At 40.3% G+C, this 21,876-nt stretch overlaps 1 protein-coding gene across 1 annotated transcript in view; it reads right to left on the bottom strand.

The window, feature by feature from the left end:
* The window catches only part of STK3 (serine/threonine kinase 3), a 178,051-nt gene that overhangs the window by 35,533 nt on the left and 120,642 nt on the right, over positions 1–21,876 (bottom strand). The gene's annotated exons all lie outside the window — the stretch shown is intronic.

Genomic DNA, 21,876 nt, shown 5'->3' with positions numbered 1-21,876 from the left:
TGTTTTTAATTACTCTCCTAAATTACCTGGAATGTTCTCATTCCGAACCTTCTGCCCCGGATGACACAAAGGAAGACTGTGATTATTTCACATTGATGCTAAATGTAACTTTTTCCCTGAAGAAATAATCTTTACTCATTTCTTACAGCAAAATATATTTTAGCATGTGTTTATTACATTATTAATTACAAAAAAAAAAAAATCAATTTCAATAACAATGATGCCCCTTGAAGCTAAACTGGTGAACACCCCTGGAATTATATACTGATATAGGTCACTGTTGCAAATGTAATACAGTCGCATTTTATGTATCCATATAATGGCCCAATTGCTGGTCCAACCAGAATTATGCTTTCAGTTTCAGGACTAATTTTTTAGTAGTCATTCACAAAAACATGAGTTTTAGGACTCAAAAAAGTGCAAAAAAACAGCCTTTACTCCATTTAAGTGCACTAAATTCAATGGGCAAACCTGATCCCACTGATAGCTAGTACGAACCAGGAGCAGCACTCAACCTTGTCTCAATACTCACTACAGGAGACGGATTGGATAGAAATAAAAATGAGTGCAACACAAGTACACTCGAGTCCAGTCGTTTGATATTTGAATACCGGTGGCTGAAGAAGTTGGATGCAGCCCTAGGGAGTCCTGGAAAATATGGATTTAGTCTATGCCCGTGTCCGTGTTTTCCCGGGCTGCAACCGACTTCTTCAGCCAACGGTATTCAAAAATACCAAACGATAAGACATGATCATGCTCGAGTTACGCTCATCTCTAGATAGAAAGTCTCTATACTGATCTGCTGCAGTGAGGGGAAAGACAGGGAGAGAAACGCTCAGCTGATCACTTCTCCCAGCTCATTTCAGCGATCATTGGGGGTCTTTGCACCCAGACCTTCACCAATCAAAAACTTTTGAAAAATGAGGTTTTTGTTTTTAAATGACAGACACACTGTAAATGCAAGGACAGGATACGACCACTATACTTTGCAAACTCCATAGTGGCATTTAACCAAGCCCAAAATAGATATTTTAAACTATGATCAAATTGTAGCTAAAAAAAAAAAAAAAAAAAAAAAAAGCTTATGTGGAAAATACATATCAAAAGTATAACATGGGACAGAAAATTTTTTCAATGAAAGTTTTAGACTCGTTTTACCTGTATAATAAGGATCAGAATAGGTGTCATAATATAGTGCAGGAATGTAGCCAGCCACATTGCAAACACAAATTTAAATTTACAAGGTTTATCAAATTAAAGAAAATTGGACAGAAACGAATAAGTCGGTAAGCTATACATATAACATACATGATGGGAAAAGTGTAGTCTCAATTTTTTTATATATAAATCTCTAATATCCTGTGGACCCAATGGCAATACTATAGATCTTAAGGGTAGCTTCACATGTACCGACTCGCAGCGTTAACGCTGCGAGTCGGCTAGGTCGTGGCAGATCACTTTCACTACATACACGCAGCGGTCTGAACGACCGCTGCGTGTATGTAATTCTGCCGGCCACTTAACCCTTTCTGTTGCTGCCCGGCTCCCGCTCTGTATACATTATCTGTCTTTGCTGCACGGGGTCCCGGCGTACTGCTCTCCCGCCCGGCCAATCAGTGTGTTGCCCTGCCGCAGCCACTGATTGGCCAGGCAAGAGACCAGTTTGCCGGGACCCCGTGCAGCGAGGACAGGTAATGTATACAGAGCGGGAGCCGGGCAGCAACAGAAGGGGTTAAGCTGCCGGCAGAATTACATACACACAGCGGTCGTTCAGACCGCTGCGTGTATGTAGTGAAAGTGATCTGCCATGACCTAGCCGACTCGCAGCGTTATTAAAGCTACCCTTTATAAAGAGATGAGCTTAAGTCTAAAGGCCCTATTCCACAGAACGATTATTGGCCGTATTCGGCCAATAATGGAAAGACAAACAACTTATATAGCAGCAATCTGCTGCTGCCGCCGCTCTGTGTGATAGGAGAGGCGGCAGCAGACTGCTGCTACTGTATATCCTATGGGCTGCCCAGACAATCAGCGATCACCCAGGCAGCCACCTCGCAGCTTTCCTCGGCCCTCCCCAGACTAACCCGCTCACTGCTGCCCCGCAGAATAGCGGCGGCAGCGAGCGGGGAACGAGGAGCAAACGAGCGCTGACAGCGCTTGTTTGCTCCTCACTGTCGGCCCTGTAATACGGCCTTAACACTGTTGCCAAGTCAGAAGCAACACCTGAAGAATTAGGGCCCTATTCCACCGGACGATTATCATTTGCATAATCATTAACGATCTCAAACGACCGCTATTGCGAAAGACCTGAAAATGTTCACTCATTTCCATGGAACAATAATCGTTACTTATGATTGTAATTGCGATCGTTCTTTCTTCGCTATTTATTCGCTATTGCGTTTGTATCTACTGCTAACGACCGAACGATGTTTATTCAAAGCGAACGTTTTGCGAACGAGCAATGATAAAAATAGGTCCAGGTCGATAAAGCGATCAACGATTTCTCGTTCGGTCGTTAATCGTTAACTGCATTTCAACCGAACGATTATCGTTTAGATTCGAACGATTTAACGATAATCTGAACGATAATCGTCTGGTGAAATAGGGCCCTTAGCTGGAGCACAAAGACCTGTGAATTAAAAAAAAAAAAAAAAAAAAAGCCAGAATCCTAACACATTACAACCTTTTAGGATAAAACCTTGACTGCCAAACCCATGAGAGGGATATTAGGAATTAAAGGATTAGTCTAATAACTAGTGATATTAAGGCGATCCTCCATCAGTTCTCCTAGCGAGGATCGTAGAGCTCTGAAATAATAGTAGCGGAGCTGATACATGTAAATCACAGGCCTGGACCGCTCCTAATACTTAACAGACCTTGTTTTCGGCATGTAAGCAGAAAGCCTCTCAGCGGGGTGGCACTGATTATTATCATCACAATAATTCTCAATGCAAATTGTATTGTGGAACAGAAACGGGATAAGAGTGCCAGGCCTTGAATTGTACGCATGCAAGGAAAATATCTGGCAGATATACTGTCAGGGTGTTGGACGTGACTGCAGCTGAATGGCGCTTCTTTTCAATTTGCTCTGGTTTAGATGTGAAGCACCCCACCAAGGGCATTGTTCTAATAAAAAGAAATAAAGCGGTCCTGATATACTAAATAAGAAAAAAAAAAACCTTCCATGTTGAAATATTCAGAAAAATTAAAACAATCTTTTATTGGGGCAGGCTGCCAACACACGATGCCATCATTGTAATGGTTTCATCTGTAAAAAGCAAAGACCTTCTACATATTATGCGCTACACAATAGCCATCTACAATATATGCACAGTGCAATGGGGAACCTGGGACCAGCTGACGTTTTGTTCCAATAGATAAGGGTTATACCGACCGGACTCTCACTTACTAGTAGAGATTAGCGAAACTCAAGCATGTTCGGGTCCGTCCGAGCGTTCAGCATTTGATCACCGGTGGCCGAAGAAATTGGATGCAGCCTTAGGGTTGTCTGGGAAACATCTGCTGGAAGTTGTTTCCAAGCATCTACTACTCTTTCACTATAGTCATATTTTCTCAAGTTGATTCTAATCTTTCCCTCCAGTAGCCATAGATTGTGACCCCTTGTTCTCGTGTTTAGTTTCCTATTTATAACACTTCCCCTTCTGAACCTTAATCCTTTAAAAGGAAAACTAACAGCAGGTGAGGAGTTATGTCCTTATAGCGCATGGGGAGAGGAGGATGAAGGTCATTTCCTTATCTTGATCCTCATTGCTGTTTTCAGGAAAATCATAGTTTATATAATATGGAAATTAGGCACAGTTCACCAATTGGCACCAGCCGGACTGTCTCGACTAATGAATACTCATACGGTGCTCTGCAATGATGAGCACCGGAGTAACGTCACTGCAGAGCGCCGCCCCAATATGCATTAGGAGACGGGCAGAACCAATGTAGAGTGATAGCCCTTCTCCTAGTAAATAAACCACTTAATTTACATATGAAATAAACTTCGATTTCCCTCCAAAATGGTGCTGAGGATCAAGGTAAGCAAACAATCTTCACCCTCCACCATTTTTGTAGCCGTCTTTGGACTTGTTCTATTGTATCAATCTTTTTGTAGGCGAGGACTTCAGAACCAGACACAGTATTCCAGATGTGATCTCACTAGAGCTCTATACAGCAGAATCACAGTCTTCTTCCTATTGGTTATACCTCTAAGCTTTAAAGCGTAACTGTCATTTTAGGGTCATTTTTCTGAAAACATTAAATATCAACAGTTCAAGCGATTTTAAGAAACTATGTAATAGGTTTTATGTACTAAAAGAGTTTCCTTCTGTACTGAAAAAGCAATCTCCCAGCCTCCCCCCTCACATCAGATGAAGCAGGATTTCTGTCTCCATTATGTGGCTATGGAGAGGGGAGGGGCTGTTAGGAGTGACTGAGCACGGAGCAGTCCTGCACAGCACAACACCCTGCAATCTTCTCTCAGTAAGTTCATAGATAAGCACTGACCTTTCTGACACCTGAATCCTGCGGTTTAGGTGCCCAGAGAGTCTACAAACAGCTGACCTTCATGTCACCTCTTCCGTGCTCCCTCATCTCCCTCAGCCCCTCCCCCCTTCATAGGCTTACAATGGAGAGAGCAGAGCCCGTCTTCACTGGCTTCTCTGTAATGAAGACGTGTTTGCCTGATAATGCACAGATAAGAAGTCGGGGGGTGGGGGGGGTGGGGGGGAGGCTGGGAGATTGCTTTCTGAGTACAGAAGGAGGCTTTTTTGGCTGATGAAACCTATTACAGAGTTTCTTAAAATCGCTTATACTACTAATTTCTGCAATAAAAAAAAAAACATGACAGTTACGTTTTAAAGCCCAGCATACCATTATATATACAGCCCAGCATATGATTATATATATATATATATATATATATATATATATATATATATATATATATATATACAGCCCAGCATATGATTATATATATATATATACAGCCTAGCATACAATTATATATACAGCCCAGCATTATTTTTATAATATATATATATATATATATATATATATATATATATATATATATGATACATACACACACACAGCCCAGCATACAATTATATATATACAGCCCAGCATATGATAATATATAAATATATATATATATATATATATATATATATATATATATATATATATATATATATATACACACACACACACACACACACACTATATACATATGATTATATACAGCCAAGCATACAATTATATATATACAGCCCAGCATACAATTATATATACAGCCCAGCATACAATTATATATACAGCCCAGCATACGATTATATATACAGCCCAGCATACAGATTTCCCTACCACCTAGTTGCACTGGTAACTTGTAGGGATGGTCTGAACAGAGTTCGGTTTGGGTTTGTACGAACCCGAACTCTCAGTAATGATTCCCACTGTCTGCCCGCTCCGTGCAGCGGGCGGATCCAGTGGGAGGACCGCCTGGAAAACTGGGATACAGCCATAGCAATAGGCTGTATCCCAGTTTTCCAGGCGGTCCTCCCGCTGTATCCACCGGCTCCACGGAGCGAGTAGACAGCGGGAATCTGATGCAGAGCGTTCGGGTTCATAGGAACCGGAACCTCGGAGGGTTCGGACCATCCCTAGTAACTTTGTCTTTGTTAAATAGAAGAAAATTTAAGTCTTGGTGTGGGTACTGCTGGCAAATAGCTTAACTCTGGTGCCCACACCAAATATGAAGAAATTGAGAAATATCAATGCACCTTTGAGGGGAGTCAAAAAAAAAAAACCTTCTCAACTCACTGCAGGGTTGATGCTTTAAAGGCTCGTTCACACTACAGAATCAGAGACGAAATTCCGCTCAGAACCCCACAGGGCAGAGGCGCACGAGGCCTCCCATTGAAAGGGGTAGCAGGCGGAATTTGGCACGGGCGGGAGTTCCGAGCTGAATTTCAGTCCCGATTCCGTAGTGTAAACAGGCCCTAAGTATGTAAACAAGAAAGTATTCAGAAAAGCAAGGTATATAATTTATATACAATGGGCAGGCCTTATAGCTAAACAAGAATGATGAACTTGTCACCCTTAAGAAAGCTCAGAGCATTAATATTCATCACTATTCTCCACTGTCTTATAAACACTCAAGAACACCACAGAAACATCCCCAAGGAACAAGATGACAGACTGCATGAATTTGTGAGCTTGTCTGGAGTGCATATCTTCAAGGGAAGACAGAATGCATAATGCAGAAACTAATGCCTTCACTTAATGTGTTGTATTACAGCCAAAAACACAAAGACGCGTCCGCAATCTGATCACAAATATACCTCTCTTCTTACAAATCATTTCACTATCCGGGATATCCAAGCAAGGCCAAAAAAATATCTGAGTCATTCAACTTAGGAGTCTCCTAAATACATATGGGGGGGTCCTCTTCTGGGTGACCACCTGCTCTTGTCAGGTAAACCACATTATAAATTCTTATATTTCCAATAAAGACTGAGACAATAAGAGAGAGCAATAAGTACAGATCTGTCTTCACCTAAAAATGAGATCCGTTCTTCTGCCCGTGTCAGGCCGCAGCGTCGGAATGACGCTGATCTCGGCTCAGCAATAGACTGCTATGGCCATAGCAATCTATCACCGATCTGATCGATCTTTGCTGTGTATATACAAGTCCCCCAGGGGGACTTCTAGGTAAAGTAAAAATAAAAGTAAAAATGTTTTTGTATTAACAAAAAATCCCCTCTCCTATTAAAAGTCCAAATCACCCCCCTTTTCCCATTTTATAAATTTAAATAAACAAATAAACATATTTAGTCTTGCCACGTCGCATCAAATCCAGAAAAAATGTAATAAAAAGTGATCAAAAAGTCGTATGTGCGCAATGAAGGTACCGATAGAAAGTACAAAGAAAAAATTACACCTCACACAGCCCCATAGACCAAAGGATAACAGCGCTATAAGCCTGGGAATGGAGCGATTTTAATGAACATATATTTGTTAACAATGATTTGAATTTTTTACAGGCCATCAGATACAATAGAAGTTAAACATGTTACATATCATTGTAATCGTAATGACTTGAGGAACATATATAACAAGTCAGATTTACCATAGGGTGAACGGCGTAAATGCAAAACTCCCCGAAATCAAAACAAATTACTTTTTTTTTTTTCAATTTGACAGCGCAAATGATTTTTTCCCGGTTTCGCAGCATATTTTATGGAAAAATAATGCCTGTCATTGCAAAGTACAATTGATCTCGCAAAAAATAAGGGCTCATGTGGGTCTCCTGGTGAAAAAATGCAAGCGCTATGGACTTTTAAACATAAAGTGGAAAACGAAAATTGGCTTTGACCTTAAGGGGTTAAAGGGATATTCCACTCCGGTAAAATACATGTTACAAAACATCTTCCCTCCAGAACAACAATTCATTCCATACATGTCATTACCTTTTTGTCTCCTACCCACAGTTCTGAGCTGCTGCTTACTGCTTAAGACACAGAAAACTGTGTATGAGTCATTCTCTCCATCTCCCCCTTGCCTTCCAAGACGGCTCATGTGGCTGTCAGAGGCTCTGGCTTGCTCTTTCTGCACTCTGCTTGGGCCAGAAGGGTTAATCATAGTAAGTTTACAAGTAACTCGACCTTAGATTAACTCTCCCCCATTACACAGTGCAGAGACAGACGGCCAGGAAAACTGTTTACATGTGCTGTCTAGGAGGGGAAGGAGGAGGGGGAGATGGAGAGAACAGCTCACACATTGTTTTCTGTGTCTTCAGTAGAAAGCAGAAGTGTCTCCTTCTCTTGATATGCTGCTCTTTCCCTCACATTGTGGACAGTTTGTTTTCTAGATTAAGGACCACCACTCTGCTCTAAAAGCAGTGGTATGACTGGTGTTTATATAGCTATAGTGTAGATATGTATGTATATTATTCAGTATATATACACTATATTACAGCTTTCTATACACCAGCCAGACTACTGCTTTTACAACACTCAGTGGTCGGTGACCTAGACAACGAGCTGTTAACAATGGGAGGTAAAGGGCAGTATAACAGGAGATGGAGGCAAGTTTATAAAGTTAATGCAGTGTGCTTTTTATTCATATGAGCTGCAGTACAAAACACCGCCACAACTATATATATGGTGCTGTGCTTGAATAAACAATAAGTGGCTCCTTCATTCATCAGTACATATTGGCAGTTTGGGGGAAACAAAAAAGTAAAGTATTTCTTTGTACATCTGACCCAAGACGACACACAAGAGCGTCCAAAAATAAATCCATCGGCCCCTTTATAGTGAAGCCCTCTTAAGACATGGTGAAGGACAAAGGTCTGCATGCATCTTCATCCACATTTTTTCCAAATCAACTTAAGCAGTAAAGTAAAACAGATGTCTTGTTCAAGTGGAAAATAGAGAAAAGGAATGTTTCATCGTGTGCAGCGTCACAAGATGCACATTGCCATAAATAATGGAGACGAGTCATTGGGCGCTTTTGTCTTGATGCGGTAAACAATACACTAACATTTGTGTGTCGCTTAAGGGAGCATTTTCTCATCTTTATGTAAGATGGAGCCATCAAACCTTCATAAAGTTTCTTTTTTTACTCCTCTTAAACCTGAGCAGACAACCCAATCCTCTCCATTATACAAATATTGCTTTATGTTCAAACAATCTTCCAGAAAAGCCAAAAAGAAAGCAAATATTTAGTGACAACTCCAGAAAGGCGTTCTTAGGCCTATCTGATATGTCCCTTGGTGTTACCACTAACCCGGTCATGGGTTTTTGTTTTTTTTTTAATCCTAAAACTGTCAATGGGAAAAAAACACATCTTGGTTCTCCAGCCTTATCTTGAATCACATTGAGTGGACTTGCCGAACTGTTCAGGCTTGCCAACGTTCTCCGCTCAGCATTGGACTCCTGACTGGAGCAGTTGGATGCCAACCTAGAGCAGTCTGCTCAACACAGTGGGCCGCTCCTATGTCTGTATCCATGTTTTTCAGGGCTCCCTAAGGCTGCATATAACTTATTCAACCAGTTGGTATTCAAATGCTGAACAATCGCACTCGAGCATATTTGAGTTGCGCTCATTTCTACTCCCGACCTATCCCTACCGTTTCATGGAAAGGGTAAGGGCTCTTCTTTTGTATTATATATTTCAGGTAGTCAGCCAAAAAAAAATAAGGTCGCTGCGTTAAGCCGACTCTTATCTAAAGTGTTTGGGCACCTTTAATGAGACAACCCTTTTAAGTTATGGCCCCTTGAGTTGTGGAAACTGTTAAGTTAATCCAATAAAATGCCCTTGAAAAAAAAAGATTTTTTCTCTTTAATATTATCGTCTCTTTACCATATGATATTCTGGGCAAATAACAAATAATTTAGATTATTTCCAGGTCAGAATCAAGCTACTTACGCCGTATGTTCTCCCCCGTGAGGTTGACTAAGGGAACAGTCGCTTCTCAAGCTCATAGAGGCTGTGACCAATGTTTAATAATCTAGTAAATATTCCAATGCAAGATCATAAACAGTTGTATTAGATGTATTATAAATCATGATGCATAAAAGAACATGGAATTAAAGAAAAACAAAAGAAATCCAAAAACCGACACAAAAGCGGCCTTACATCTCTAGGAGGAAACAGATGCAGAATGAAAATCAGACGCTGAGAGCTTTAGTCACAGAGCCGTGATTTATCGTGTGAAATGGGAACCAGAGGATTCCAGGCCGGCTTCAGAAAGCGGTTAAAGAATTAGAGAAAGAACGATTACAAGAAAAGAGATTTTCATTAGTCATCTAAAAAAGCCAAATACAATAATCGCTGCCATTGCCTAGCCAGCATTCAGTGGCTTAGAGAATCTACTAGTATCACGGTTTTCTGCTTTTTCTAGTAATATTTTGGCACCTTTTCAGTATTATTATCGATAGAACTGAAATATCTAGCAGGGCAGGTCCTTTTATCCTACATCCACAGGGTCTGAAGCTAAAAATCCAGGTTCAGGTACAGTGCTCTTGGTCGGAAAGCTGAGCGTGTACTGCACAGATCCACAATGTCTATAGAATTCGTACACCACTCACTTGGCTCTCCCCAAAAAGTCAGGCAAAGACAACAAGATACGGCCTGTTCACTTTAGTTTTAAGACCATTTGACATGGAAGAATCCAGACGTGTTGAACATGACTTCAAAAGTGTAATCATATTCAAGTCAACAATACAGCATCCCCTCCAACAGACTGGTGAAAGCTATCAAAGCTGAGTACATCCTCTTCCACATTTTGCTGTCCCTGTATTCAGCTTTTTGTTCTCTCTGTTATTTGCTTAACCACTTAAAGGAGAAGTCCAGCGAAAGGTTTTATTTAAGTATTGTATTGCTTCCCACAAGTTATACAAATCACCAATATACACTTATTACGGGAAATGCTTATAAAGTGCTTTTTTCCCTGCACTTACTACTGCATCAAGGCCTCACTTCCTGGATAACATGGTGATGGCACTTCCTGGATAACATGGTGATGTCACTTCCTGGATAACATGGTGATGTCACTTCCTGGATAACATGGTGATGTCACTTCCTGGATAACATGGTGATGTCACTTCCTGGATAACATGGTGATGTCACTTCCTGGATAACATGGTGATGTCACTTCCTGGATAACATGGTGATGTCACAACCCGACTCCCAGAGCTGTGAGGGCTGTGGCTGCTGGAGAGGATGATGGCAGAGGGATTCTCAGTGTCTATCCAGTGCCCTGTGTCCCTCAGTGTCCCCCTGCCATCATTCTCTCCAGCAGCCACAGCCCGCACAGCTCTGGGAGTCGGGTAGTGACATCATCATGTTATCCAGGAAGTGACATCACCATGTTATCCAGGAAGTGACATCACCATGTTATCCAGAAAGTGAAGCCTTGATGCAGTAGTAAGTGCAGGGAAAAAAAGCACTTTATAATCATTTCCCATAATAAGTGTATATTTGGAATTTGTATAACTTTTGGGGGGCAATACAATACTAAAAATTCTCGACGAACTTCTCTTTTAGTTAAACTATATCAATTCACTTACCTATTGTGTGTGGACCTATTTATTCACTCAATCTTAGAATCCACAACAAAACTGACTGGGCAGCACCACGCTCCTCTATGCAGAGTAACTACCAGTGACCCAGTATGTATATCAAATGTATACATCCAGTATATAATATAGGAAGTATATGCATTTCCTGTGAACTGATGGCTAATCCAATATGATGTGGGGTCGTCACTCCTAGAAAAAACTCCAGTAAGTTCAGGTCCACAAAATTCTGAACACTCGGCATTTGACTACCGGCGGCTAAAGAAGATTGATGCAGCCCATCTTCTCCAAACACCCCGAGTCAATTGCTCAGCGTTCCGGGTTTTACGTCTCTCTCTCTCTATATATATCTATTATATATATATATATATATATATATATATATATATATATATATATATATATATATATATATATATATATATATATATATATATATCTATCTATCTATCTATCTATATATATATATATATATATATATATATCTATATATATATATATATATATATATCTATATATATATATATATATATCTATCTATATATCTATCTATCTATCTATCCTTACTGTTCCTAGAGTACACGATTTTGCAAATATTTCACAGAAAGAGAAGACCTGCCCTATAGTAAAAAAATGCATTATAAATATTCTCTATATTACCATTTTTTTTGCTACTCTGCCAAAAGGAGAGGGGCATGATCACGGACAGATACTGAAGCAAATAAAAGATACTTACAGTTCACTTATTTTACATTACAAAGCTACATCTTGGACTCTCTGGACTGTAGAAGGTAATTTTGCAGGGATCCAGCCGAGCATTCAATATTTTAGACTATATACACAAGACAACTTCATATTTAATGTATGGGATTGTTGGCGCTTTAACATTTGTGCCTATGCAGGAAACATTCCCTGCTGGGAAAATGTGTTAGTGTAATGGCAGCATATTGGATCCTAAACCTCATAGAGCGGCATTAATAATGGCTGTCAAATAAGGCAGAGGTAGCAGCTGCATTGTGAATCACATATGCCACATAAACATATGCACTATAATATATGATAAAAGAGCATATATGACAAGTAATTCTACATTCTTCTGTCATGTAGTCAGGTTCTACTTAGAATGTGGCTCCCTGTAAGCACTATTACCAGCTTACATATACTAATACAGTCAATAAAGCTTTAGCTATGGCTGTCCAGGCATGTTGGGAAGTTTAGTTTTGCAACAGCTTGAGGATCATAGGTTGCCCATTCCTGGACTATAGTATAGCCGGTTATCATTTTCAGCTGGAAACTGGGTATGTCATGTACCCGACTCCTCCAGCTGCAACGTCACATACCTGGCTGAGCGACTGTCTGCTCAGGTAGTCACTGACTGTGGGCAGTTGCTTAGCCAGATACGTGACAGTGCAGCTGGAGACAGATACTAAAGCAAATAAAAATACTTTCAGTTCACTGGACCCTGAGCAGCACTACGGGGCATGAGGACAGGTATGTTATTATTTTCCTGCCCCCCCTTTCCATTCTCCTCCTGACCTGCAATCTCACTGCATAAGTCATACACCACTATAAGGGCCAGTTCACACAGAGTAAGCGTCGGAATTCCGTGGTGGAACTCTTTGTTGCGGAATCGTGCCCACTGTGTAACTACGCTCAGCCTGTGGCCGTGTCCTGTTACACGGTCACTAAACTTCTCTCTTACAAATTTACCAAAATACATTCTATCCTATATATTTTTCTAACTTTATGGCAGTGGTTAAAAAACTACAACTCCCAGCATGCCTGGACAGCCAAAGCTAAGCTTTGGAATTGTAGTTTAGCAACAGCCTGAAGGCCGCAGATTCCCCACCGATGCTTTATGGTAATGAAAAAAGGCCAATCTTGTGTATGTGGTGGGACGTTTGCAGTATTGAAATATTGTTAGTGTAATAATAATGCATTGCCAGATTCTCTAAGAAAACAATTAACTCCAAAACTAGTAAATACTTTGTCTTCAAGAATAAAAGTAAAAAAACACAAAAACTAAAAGTAAAAAGAAAAAAAAGCATAAAAAAGTAAAAAAAAAAGCCTAAAAAGTATAAAAAATAAAAAAAAAGCCTAAATGCAACCCAATAGTTAGTTAGCATTACTTCTAAAGCATGTTCGAAAAAATTACATAAACCAGCAGATTAATCCCATTGCCAGAAGCCCCGACTGACACGGATTAAGTTTTTGCTGTGGATATAAAATTATGCCCCAACGTGGCTGCCAACTCTTTATAATAAGCGTACAGCAGGATCTGGTCAGGTGACTACACAGGCCTGTCAGTTCCGGCCAAGGCAGACAATGAAATATTCTGCTAAGCGACGGGCTTCCGGACTATTTATTACTGGGGTTTGATCTGGTGCTGGTTTCGAGCAGCTGTTGCATATTCTCCACATTTCCTTAAAATGACATAATTACTGTAACATACATTTGGTACGAGTCGTAACGTCTAATTTAAGCCAGTTTTCTGAAATCAAATTAAAGTGTTCCTTAGAGCCTCTGTTTGTTTCAGGCTCTTCCATGTTCCAGACTCACTTGGCTCATCCATTGCTATTATACACAAGATAATAAGTGTCAGGAGATGTCACAAGTTTTTCCAGGATAGCGCAAACCTCTCAGCGGCCTGTTTAGTGGCGGGAATAAAAATCATGTCAGACGTCTCCTAATAGGTATAAATCCCTAAGCATGATGGGAGTTGTAGTTTTGAAGCTGGAAAAGTGCAAGTTGTGCACCACTGCTCAAAGCCTTGTTATTAAGGGATACTCAGGTGAAAATGTTTTTCTTTTACATCAACTGGTGTTAAAAAGTTGTAGTTTTGTATTTTACTTCTACTTAAAAATCTCAAGTCTTCAAGTACTTATCAGCTGCTGCATGTCCTGCAGGAAATGGTGTATTTTTTCTAGTTTGACAGCGTGTTCTCTGCTGCCACCTCGGTTCATGTCAGGAACTGTCCAGAGCAGGAGAGGTTTTATATGGGGATTTGCTACTGCTCTGGACAGCTCCTGACATGGACAGAGGTGGCAGCAAAGAGCACTGTGTCAGACTGGAGAGAATACTCCACTTCCTGCAGGACATACAGCAGCTGATAATTACTGGAAGACTTAAGATTTTTAAATAGATGTAAACTACAAAACTATCTTACTTTCTGATCTGGAAAAAAAAAATGCCCTTTCAGTGGCCATTAGGACTAGCAATGGCATGGATAATGCCTATTTTACTAAATTAAAAAGAGATTGTGTGAAGAGTCCAAAACAAATTACTTTTTTTATTATTAAATAGCGACACATGCCCCGATTCCAACAATGTTTTACTTATTTGTTACACTCCTCCCCCCCAGTTTACGAAATATGATAGTTTTACTATTTGGCTGACTATGGAAAGGGAAGTACACAGCAGCTTAAAACATGGACAGATGGGGAAGCATACACGGAGGGCAGCTCAAAAAGGCTATAGATGGGAAGGAAACACCAGCTGCAGCTTGAATAGGGAGAATCAAAAGAGCTGTATACAAGGGGAGAGATACAAAAAGGGCCAAACACTGGACTCCTGAACACACAGAGAAAACCTGGACTTAGGAGCCAGCTGCAAACTGAATATCTGAATCTGGAGTCTGAAAATGAAAGAAAGAACTAAGATGGCTCAGTTTTAACTCACGGTACTACTATCATATAGGGGAAATTTTTTTTTACATTTTAGGAGGTGTCAATAGCTTTTAAAGAAACACTCTGTAACTTGATTTTACATAATTACATCATTTAGTTGTTTCTTTCTATATGAAAATTCCTCAAATTAGTTCCTTTAGTTGGGCCAAGTGACCGCATGGTGGCACCCTGAAAAATACATGTGCTTCTGTGCTCTCAAAGGGAGTCAAAATCTCAGCCAGCTGATCAGAGGTCAAGTCATCCTGTTATAGTATTGAAGTGTATGGATGCAGCAGAGCTGGGATGAAACAGATGACACTGCAGGACAGTGATCACACGGGTGCATTATATGGGCAAAAAAGGCACTCATACCTCATGCACAATTTAAAGCTCTTAGGGCCCTATTACACGAGACGATTATCGTGCAAACATCGATATATCGTTCAAATGTAAACGATAATCGTTCTGTGTAATTGCATTCATGTGTCAGTAATCGTTGATTTAGAACTGAACCTAAAATCAACTCTGTAATTCCACATTTGTTCGCTCAAGTTCCACATTTTTTCACTAATCGTTCAGTGTAATTTCACACTGTTCATTGTTTTGCTGGGATCAAATGGAGTAAACGATCATAGTAACGATCGCAATAATGATTCTAGTAGTGATGGTAACTTAAGATTATCGTTCTGTGTAATTTAGTGAACGATTTCAGGTTAACGATAAACAATCTAGTTTGCGATCAGTTAATCATTTAAAATCGCTACGTGTAGTAGGACCCTAATCCAATGCTCTCTAACCATTTGCTCTCCAGCTATTCCGGGAATTGTAGTTTTGTAACAGCTGGAGAGCACCATGTTGGAAACCACAGTTTTAACCTAAGCCCAAATGAATGGGTCAACAACCGAAAAAACTGTGAAATTTGTGTGTCCCATCTCATCAAGGCATATGAGGAAACCCTGTAACAAGTAATAACGAAGGGTAAGCACATGGTGAAAACCCTCCCGCCATAAATTACATGACAAAGTAACGGCGTAAGGATGCAAAATCTCAATGAATATTTATATTAATGATCTGGGCCCAACTAAAGGAAGAAAAAAAAAATTCAATGAAGTGGAAAAAATGATGGCAAGCAATTAAACTTGAGTAAACTCAACACAGAAGGCGCATTTGTACAGTATCCAGGCCAAGGAGCGGCCATGCTTTATTAATTCCATCCAGCAGTAACATCTCCACATGCTATGTTACCAGTAGCCCCCATGTTCCACATTCCATCCCTGTGTGGCAACCTTAGCTTAAGGTCACAACTCCCGTGTTTCACAGTCGGCCATGTTTCCAATTTATTTCCTCTGCTCATTAAACCACTGAAATGTTCTGTCTGGCTTAACAGATGGCTCTTTCAAGTCTTGTTACTATTCCAGAATCTTTAGAAGGACTTTTCAGAATTTGTGTACTTAAAAGAGGAAGCTTACTGAAAGAGAAAAATCACAAAGATGTGCGCGCTGCCGTCTTATGCCAAACAATCTGGAAACCATGGCTGCCTGGAAACCGTTCCATCAAAGTGACAGAAATCATTACACTGGTGTTGCTGCAATAAACAGATTTTCATTCCACATGGTACATTCCTTGTGCTGAAGAAACTGATATAACACAGTAACTTTTTTTTTTTTTTATATTCGATGCAGCTAAAACTAATTGATTCAATCGTTCCTGAAATGGAAATCCCTCGGGGCTCACCGGCGACTTTACATTTTGATAGCACAATATTGCGAGGTTATTGCCTGCAATAGGGGAAATCAAAATAGGCGACTCGCCCGGGCTGGGAAGGTTTATACAAGGTAGAATTATACAGAACGGAAGTAATACATATCTTTTCTGATGTCTAGCTACAGCAACCTCTACATATTGGATTAAGGGAGCGCTCAAAGCTATTCACAAACTTGTGGTCAGCACTAGAGATGAACGAATTTACGGTACAAACCGCTGAATATGAAAATTTAGAAGCGGCGACCAACTAACTTCAGTAGGTCTAGACAAGTGGTTCTGCTTTGCAACTGCGATGAATGTCTTTAAAAAAAAAAAAAAAAAAAACATTTAAACAATAATCGTTCTGTGTAATTACAGGCAGCTATCGAAAAATCGTGATTTAGATCTGAACGTTAATCGTTCACTGTAATTCCACACTCGTTCGCTCAAGTTTTGCATTTGTTCACTAATCGTTCAGTGTAATTGCTCATTGTTTTGCTGGGATCAGAAGGAGTAAACGATCTTAGTAACGATCGCAATAACGATCATAGTAACAATCGTAACTAACGTCTATCGTCCTGTGTAATATGGTGAACGATTTCAGTTTAACAATATACAATCTTATTTGTTGTTAGTCGGTAATTGTTAAAAATCACTCCATGTATTAGTACCTTTATCCAGGGAGTCGAAGTACTTGGAAAACAGAGCTATGGTTTAGGACAGGACTAGAATAGTCCTCCACAGCTTAAAATTTGGATTCAGCAATTGGTACTGTAAGGGTCCTATTAGACAAAGCGATTTTAAACAATTAATGATCACAAATGAGAGCTACCTGAAATCGATCACCATATTACACAGAACAATAGTAGTTACGATCGTTATTATGATCGTTACTAGAGATGAGCGAATTTACAGTAGGAATGAAGCGAAGCACTTTGTACCTATCTGTATTCCGCTCATCAGCCTGCGGGCTTTGAAGTCTGCTCCACTCCATGACGCTTCTCCCCAGGTCCTGGAATAGAATGGATCCAGTCCTGGGACACTTCTCCCAGTTCCCCAGGACTGCATCCATCTTTTCCCATCACCCAGGAAGGAGCGGAACAGAGTGGAGAAGACTTCAGTGCAGAATGCAGATAGGAACGAAGCATTTCGCTCCTACTGTAAATTTGCTCAACTCTATTAGAAAGGATGTAAGGAAGAAGCATTGTGAGGAACCTTAGGGGCTACAAACGCAATATCTAACAAGTTCAATATCCCAATTTAAAGGTGTAGTTATAAAAGAAATTATTTCCAAATCAATTGGTACCAGAAAGTGATAGGATATTGACTACTATTAAAAAATCTCAAGTTTTCCAGTACTTATCAGCTGCTGTATGTCCTGCAGGAAGTGTTATTCTTTCCAGTCTGGAGAGGTTTTCTATGAGGATTTGCAACTGCTCTGGACAGTTCCTGACATTGACAGAGGTGGCAGCAGAGAGCACTGTGTCAGACTGGAGAGAATACACCAATTCCTGCAGGACATACAGCAGCTGAATGAGTAGAGACGCCTTTGTGGTTTTCGGTAGAGATGAGCGAATATACAAAAAGGATGAAATGAAGCGTCCCTATCTGTATTCTGCTCATTGGGCTGCGGCGCTTTGAAGTGTGCTCCGCTCCAAGCCGCTCCTCCCCAGGTGCTGGAAAAAAGATGGATCCTGTCCTGGGAAACTGGGAGAAGATTCCCAGGACGGGATATATCTTTTCTCAGCACCTGGGAAGGAGCGGCACAGAGTGGATCAATGCCCCGATGAGCGGAAAATAGATAGGGATGAAGCGCTTTGCTTCGTCCTTAGTGTTTATTCGCTCATTTCTAGTCTTAAGGTCCATTTATACAGGAAGATTATCTAAAAGATTATCTGCCAAAGATTTGAAGCCAAAGCCAGAAATGGATTTGAAAGGAGGAGAAGTCTCAGGCTTTCCTTTATGACCTGATCTCGGTTAATAGTCTGCTCCTGGCTTTGGCTTCAAATGTTTGGCAGATAATCTTTCTGTGTAAATGGACCCTTAGGTAAGGGGGTCTATATGTATATCTGATCCACTTTGCTGTATTTTTCTGCAGATTTTCCCTTCTGCCAGCATTTCTCTTACATACAACTGTATATAATGTAGCTTTATGTCTTTTTTTCTATGTCCAGAATATTGCAGAGCGAAAGATGAAGAGTCAGGGGAGTCACAAGTGATATTCACGGAGCTGATGACATGAGCAGGTGTCACATCAGCATCTTCCAGGCTTCTTCGTCGCTTCATCATATGATTTAACAGGTTTAAAATGTTGTTGTTCATCGGCCGCACGTCACCCTGTGTGCTAGAAATCCCATTGTATACCCTGCAGAAATGTCACATTATAGGTGATAAAGATCCAGGATTCCACTGCTTACTGAGTCAATCATGTCTCTGTATCTGAATGGCCTCTCTGGTGTGGGAATCTCCCACCTATCTACTTGTACCATCTTACCAGCTGAACCATCTAAGGTGGCAGCCTGGTAATAGGCGTTCAGGTAACATAAGACGGCTCTCTGTACTACAAAGACACTGACTACTGATTTTATTTTATATTTTTTTTTCAGATCTTCTGCCGTTACAAGGAAGGTTAATGTGTTAATCACTGTATTATGTAAAGTTCTCATAAATGTTTCATAGACAGTATGGCAGTGATCTGAACTATTTATCTTTTTCCCCCCAAAAAAATGAACAACTTGTTACAATATGTAAAATGTATCTTTCATTAAAAAAAAAAAAAATAAATAAAAACCCTTCACTTACAGATGTTCCCACTCATGGTGCCAGAAGTCTATCCTCACTCACACGTTACGGCCTATATGCAGACATATAGCGCAGACACTTCAGGGGATACAAACATGTACTGATATATCAATGTAGAAACCCTGCAGAAGGAAGACAATGGTTCTCCACACTGCCGACACTTCTCCGATATAAGAGACGTTTATCATGAGGAATACCATACATGTCCCAAATGGCAAAAACCCTGTATGGGGTTGGCTGAGCAGAATTACAGTGCTTGGCTGTGTCAGTCCATCAGTCCCATAGACACTGAATGGGGAAGCTCAGTGTGTATGTCACCACTGCATTCAAGTTGCTTCCCACTGCAGTTTGGGACTTCCAGATAGTGACCAATGGGGGCCTTAGTGACCACATATGCTATGGTAAAGTTAACATTTTTCTTCTGTGGGATCACCCCTGTAACAGATAAGATGAACTGAACAGGATGGGAAATTTTGTTGTATTACAGTATAATACACCTGATCCTTCCCTCTCCTAATAGAAATAGTTTGGGGGCCTGTTGACCTTAAAACACACAAGGTTACAGGCAGATGATATAATACAGTGTATGGTTTGTGTGTGTAAGGCTATGTTCCCACACACTATATTTGCTCAGTATTTTTCAAACAAAAGCAGGAGTGAAATCGAGTGGATGACCATCCACTCAATTTTAACATTGTGTGAGCATAGCCATTCTGTGTTCTTAATCCACTCCTGGTTTTGGTTGAAAAATACTCAGCAAAAATACTGTGTGGGGACATAGCCTAGAACTGGAACTGCTGATGTATACTGTGCAATGCTGGAACTGCTGATGTATACTGTGCAATACTGGAAATGCTGATGTATACTGTGCAATGCTGGAACTGCTGATGTATACTGTGCAATACTGGAAATGCTGATGTATACTGTGCAATGCTGGAACTGCTGATGTATACTGTGCAATGCTGGAACTGCTGATGTATACTGTGGAGTACTGGAAATGCTGATGTATACTGTGGAGTACTGGAAATGCTGATGTATACTGTGGAGTACTGGAAATGCTGATGTATACTGTGGAGTACTGGAAATGCTGATGTATACTGTGGAGTATTGGAAATGCTGATGTATACTGTGGAGTACTGGAAATGCTCATGTATACTGTGGAGTATTGGAAATGCTCATGTATACTGTGCAATGCTGGAACTGCTGATGTATACTGTGGCGTAATGGAAATCCTGATGTATACTGTGGAGTACTGGAAATGCTCATGTATACTGTGGAGTACTGGAAATGCTCATGTATACTGTGCAATACTGGAAATGCTGATGTATACTGTGGCATAATGGAAATGCTGATGTATAGTGTGCAATACTGGAAATGCTGATGTATACTGTGGAGTACCGGAAATGCTGATGTTTACCGTGGAGTACCGAAAATGCTGATGTATACTGTGGAGTACTGGAAATGTGGATGTATACTGTGGAGTACTGGAAATGCTGATATATACTGTGGGATGCTGAAAATGCAGATTTAGGCTGCGTTCACACTACGTATATTTCAGTCAGTATTACAACCAAAACCAGGAGTGGATTAAAAACACAGAAAGGATCTGTTCACACAATGTTGAAATTGAGTGGATGGCCGCCATATAACAGTAAATAACTGCCAATATTTTAATATAACAGCCGTTGTTTTATAAAAACAGCAAATATTTGCCATTAAATGGCGGCCATCCACTCAATTTCAACATTGTGTGAACAGATCCTTTCTGTGTTTTTAATCCACTCCTGGTTTTGGTTGCAATACTGACTGAAATATACTGACTGAAATATACATATACTGACTGAAATATACATAGTGCGAACGCAGCCTTATACTGTGGCATACCAGCAAGGGAGCCATTTGGTTTACTAGTCTAAATGTAGTTGATCATTGAGAACAAATTTAGAGCAGGACAAGGCCACACAACTATGGGAATCACTATATTCATTGCAGGGATTCCTTATTCTTAGGATCAATGAGGGTCAGGGGTCTGAAACCCCAGCGAACAGCTTGTTATCCCCTACTTTTATGGATAAGGGATAACAAGCTGAGATGGGAATACTCCTTTAGGGTATGCCCATGTAGTATATAACTGCACATGAATTATTAAAAAGTACTGATTCTTGCATTAATCCAGGGGAGGTATGCTACGAGTAAACAGAGTTATAGTCAAATACGGTCAGTAGAATCATTAAACCATAAAACTTAAAAACTATGGCAGCTCTTGTAGCCTTTATGCAGCAATATGCTTCTATGTAAAGTTCTGACAAAACAAGACTCCTTGTAGAACGGCCCAGACTATGTTCAGTATCCTGCTGGGCAAATAAACTACTCTTATCGCATCAATGACACAAAAAACCACACACATTTCTGTAGTACTGGAGCAGATGAGCAGTTCACAGATCACGGTCTTGTCTTCCTGATAGCCGCTGACAGTGGTCACATCTGCCGTATTATTTACTGCTCCAGATTACACAGATGAACTGCCTACAGCTCAAATAACCCATGAACATTAGGTATAAAAAACAATGGAATAG

The sequence above is a fragment of the Dendropsophus ebraccatus genome, chromosome 2 (genome assembly GCF_027789765.1).
Source record: "Dendropsophus ebraccatus isolate aDenEbr1 chromosome 2, aDenEbr1.pat, whole genome shotgun sequence".
Classification (NCBI taxonomy): domain Eukaryota; kingdom Metazoa; phylum Chordata; class Amphibia; order Anura; family Hylidae; genus Dendropsophus; species Dendropsophus ebraccatus.
The sequence above is the reverse complement of the archived record's forward strand: the minus strand, read 5'-3'. Positions and strand labels throughout refer to the sequence as shown.